This window comes from Protomyctophum parallelum (assembly GCF_964188405.1).
Source record: "Protomyctophum parallelum genome assembly, chromosome: 23".
NCBI classification, from domain to species: Eukaryota; Metazoa; Chordata; class Actinopteri; order Myctophiformes; family Myctophidae; genus Protomyctophum; species Protomyctophum parallelum.
Genome location: NC_139715.1, coordinates 3,694,248 through 3,699,307, shown reverse-complemented (window position 1 = coordinate 3,699,307; position 5,060 = coordinate 3,694,248).

Sequence of the window (5,060 nt, the reverse complement as noted above, 5' to 3'; positions counted from 1 at the left end):
TCGTCGACTAAAACTAAGACGAAAAAAATTCGTCGACTACCTTTTTTCACTGACGAAAACTAAATGGAAACTAAATGAAAACCAAGCTATATGATGACTAAAACTATAAGACTAATGTATTGACAAGTTCGTCAACAGCTAAAAACTAAACTTAATGCTTAAATGCTAGGAAGGGGACTAGTGGACAAGATATCCAGTATAAGTCATTTTACACTTGGTTGCATGCTGAAAATAGCTGACGCGTTGTGAGCTTGTAGATCGGCTATTTTCAGCAAGTGTAAAATCAGTCATTATACGACGACATCAAGGCCCAGCAAAATTAATTTTAGTCGACTAAATCAACTGTAGATTTAGTCAACTAAAATCAAGATTTAGTTGACTAAAATCTTATGACATTTAGTCGACTAAAACTAGACTAACACTAAGACATTCCAGGTGACTAAAATGTGACTAAAACTAAATGAAAACTATTCAAGAGACTATGACTAAAACTAAAATAGAAATTTGCTGCCAAAAACAACACTGGTTGACATCTCCTACTGACCTAACCAGGATTACTTAAATGTGGGTATGATTGTAGCCTATACCTGTTCAAGTGTGTAAATGTAAAATAAACCACAAGCTTTCAAGCAAAACTAGAACCAAATTCAAATAGCACTTGTTAATGTTGATAATGTGATCGATGTAACCAAGATAACACTCAAACACTATAGCCTAAACAGTTAAACGTTAAGTCAGTCAACTTTATCAATGCCTAATTCTGTGTATAACTACCAATATGGCATTGATCCATGAATCACATCCGTCTAGAATTGAATACATGAAGAAATAAATAGCGGCTTCATTCTGTAAATATAAGAACGGATGCATTTTAAAGGAGATATGATAGGAGATTACCTCGATTAAGCTGCTGATCCGACCTCAGACTGTGTGATTGACTACAAACAGGACTACAAAACAAAGCATGACGGGTTGGATAGCACAGAGCGGAGCGTCCTTTCCATGACGAGGACTCACTGCCATCTGCTGGTAACACTACGAAGGTACAACTCAAACATAATACGGTCATTTCAAATCCAAAGGTAAGAATCACATATTATATTTTACAGGTGGAATTTGTATTCATACGCAATCATAATATTGTAGCCTGCTGCCTGACACGTTTTCATTTCGTTTCACTTCATTATTTATATAAGAACGTATTTTTTAATGGAATCATTATGAAGATGAAGATGGAATTCACTTCAAATTGTGTGTGGCAATTAGTAGCCTATGCAAAGTTTTTTACTGTATATAGCCATAGGAATTCATTAAAACACACGCGCGCGCGCGCGCACACACACACACACACACACAAAATTATGGGATATTTCACTATAACAAATTATTTTAGGTTTTCTTTATTTAAAAAAAATGACAGACTGGTATCTGTCCGTCTGTCTGTCTGTCTGTCTGTAGAAGAGACTGGTCTACTTGTTTGTCCAAAACTTACTTTACATTAAATAATAACGATAGTTCCGATTGGACCCAGCGTAGTTCTTGTACGACCAATGAGCTGTGTCCATGTTGTTGTCATGACAACACTATGAATATTAATACACAGGAACAACGCCAGACTGTCAACAATAACTTTATTAAAACAATGACTTCTACACATGACCATACAATAACATGTGGAGAATGAGAACGATATCACATATGGATATTCAATGAAAACACAATAATGGAACGAGTTAGGAAATAATGATCTAATAATGAATCGATATATAAACAATGATTGATCTGAGTTAATTAACAACACATTTAGTAGATGTGTGAATCCAGAATGATTGACATGAAGTCTAGTCAACAACATGTTCATCACAGCAGTAGGAGAGCAGACATGAAGTCTATAGTCAACCTTTTCTCATGATTCTGAAATCATTGCAAGAATTTGTTTTACACGTTTGTGTGTTACTAGACCCCTTTACAAACACATTGAAATCATCGCAAGCATTTGTTTTAGAAAACGTTCTTGTGATCACCGCGCTCTGACTTATGGTGCGTTGCCAGCTTAAATCAACATCATAAAAAAGGTCTCACACACCAAGAAACACATTAAAGCAAGCTGGTTTATTTCTCTATTCCTTCGGGACAAACGTTTGGGCTAACAGCCTTCTTCAGTGTGAGGAGTGGGACAAACGTTTGGACTAACAGCCTTCTTCAGTGTGAGGAGTTGTGGGACAAACGTTTGGACTAACAGCCTTCTTCAGTGTGAGGAGTTGTGGGACAAACGTTTGGGCTAACAGCCTTCTTCAGTGTGAGGAGTTGTGGGACAATGTTTGGGCTAACAGCCTTCTTCAGTGTGAGGAGTGGGACAAACGTTTGGGCTAACAGCCTTCTTCAGTGTGAGGAGTTGTGGGACAAACGTTTGGGCTAACAGCCTTCTTCAGTGTGAGGAGTGGGACAAACGTTTGGGCTAACAGCCTTCTTCAGTGTGAGGAGTTGTTGGAGTCAAGTCTCTTTTGAAGGAGTGGTGACGTTGTGCAGGTGCACACCATCACTAATCATCACCTCACAGTCACACCCAAGGTGTGATTACAGACTGGATAGATACAAGATATCAGTATATATTAACAATGTCAATACATTTGGCCAATATATAGAAATATCAAATATACAAATATACAAATATTATACAAAGATTGAACACTACTGCATTACTGCCGTTCATAAATCAGTTACAGTCATTAGAGGAAAACCATTACTTCTACAGTCAATATTAACCCAAATGACGAAGCAGTTGGTGGTGGTGCCAGGGTCCTGTTGCATGGATCTATGAATCTATTGAGGGTGGTGCCAGCGTCCTGTTGGTTGGATCTATGAATCTGTTGAGGGTGGTGCCAGGGTCCTGTTGGTTGGATATATGAATCTATTGAGGGTGGTGCCAGGGTCCTGTTGGTTGGATCTATGAATCTATTGAGGGTGGTGCCAGGGTCCTGTTGGTTGGATATATGAATCTATTGAGGGTGGTGCCAGCGTCCTGTTGGTTGGATCTATGAATCTATTGAGGGTGGTGCCAGCGTCCTGTTGGTTGGATCTATGAATCTGTTGAGGGTGGTGCCAGGGTCCTGTTGGTTGGATCTATGAATCTATTGAGGGTGGTGCCAGGGTCCTGTTGGTAGGATCTATGAATCTGTTGAGGGTGGTGCCAGGGTCCTGTTGGTTGGATCTATTAATCTATTGAGGGTGGTGCCAGGGTCCTGTTGGTTGGATCTATGAATCTATTGAGGGTGGTGCCAGGGTCCTGTTGGTTGGATCTATGAATCTATTGAGGGTGGTGCCAGGGTCCTGTTGGTTGGGGTCTGACACCAGGTGTTTGTTTGGGACCTCCTTGGACTCCCTTTCCTTTCTCCAGGCTGGTTAGACGGTGAAGTCAGCTGGTGGGGGGTTGGTCTAGATGGAAGTGGAGCAGTGTGTGTGTGTGTGTGTGTGTGTGTGTGTGTGTGTGTGTGTGTGTGTGTGTGTGTGTGTGTGTGTGTGTGTGTGTGTGTGTGTGTGTCTGTGGGTGTAGATGTCTGCATGGTAGATGACTGAAGATAGGGGCTGTGTTCCTCAACCTGCAGCTGTCTATGATACCGTCTGGTACAAAGACCTCACAGTGAAACTCTCAAAGACCTCACAGTGAAACTCACAAAGACCTCCTAGTGAAACTCACAAAGACCTCACAGTGAAACTCTCAAAGACCTCCTAGTGAAATTCACAAAGACCTCCTAGTGAAACTCACAAAGACCTCCTAGTGAAACTCTCAAAGACCTCACAGTGAAACTCTCAAATACCTCCTAGTGAAACTCACAAAGACCTCCTAGTGAAACTCTCAAAGACCTCCTAGTGAAACTCAAAGACCTCCTAGTGAAACTCACAAAGACCTCCTAGTGAAACTCTCAAAGACCTCCTAGTGAAACTCTCAAAGACCTCACAGTGAAACTCACAAAGACCTAGTGAAACTCACAAAGACCTCACAGTGAAACTCTCAAAGACCTCCTAGTGAAACTCACAAAGACCTCCTAGTGAAACTCACAAAGACCTCCTAGTGAAACTCTCAAAGACCTCACAGTGAAACTCACAAAGACCTCACAGTGAAACTCACAAAGACCTCACAGTGAAACTCACAAAGACCTCATAGTGAAACTCGCAAAGACCTCACAGTGAAACTCACAAAGACCTCACAGTGAAACTCACAAAGACCTCATAGTGAAACAAAGGACGCTCCCTGCTGGACAACGGCAGTAATTCAAGCTCTGCTGACCAACCCAGAGGTTCAGAGTTCACCTCGGACAGAACACGAGCGCAGGGAGAACACAGATAAATGGAGTCCCGCAGGGCTCAGTTCTAGAACTCCAACCCTGTTCAACCTCTACACAAAACCACCCGCCATCCACCAAATAGTTAAAACACCAAAAGGGGTTCCTCTTCAGAATGGGTTAAATATGCATGGTGACGCATTGTGAACTTGTAGATCTGCTGTTTTCAAATAGCCAGTGTGTATATAAAGGGTTAACGTGTTTAAACTGGTTATTTATTTATTTATTTTGACAGCTAATTTAGATTTTATTTTAGTCATGATGGAATGAAGCTTCATTTAGTTTTAGTCATATTCTAGTCATCTGAAATGTTTTAGTGTTAGTATAGTTATAGTCGACTAATAATATGATTTTAGTCGACTAAAATGTATTTCGGTGGGCCTTGGTGGGGTAATGGTTGATTTGCTGAATATAGCCGATCTGCACTGCACTTGTAGATCTGCTATTTTCAGCATGCAACCAAGCATAGAATGACTTGTCTTTTAATTCTTCTCCACCCTAACATTTTAGTCTAGGTTTTATTTGTTGACAATTGTCAGTATATTTAGTCTTAGTTTTAGTCATCATGTTAGTCTTCCTCAGTGAAAATAAAGTAGTTTTAGTCGACTAAATCAACACTAACTGGTTCTCAAAGTGTGGTCCAGGGTCCCCCGGGGGTCCTTGAGGGGGTTCCAGGGGGTCCTAGAAGCTAAATGATCAAATATTAACCATATATTA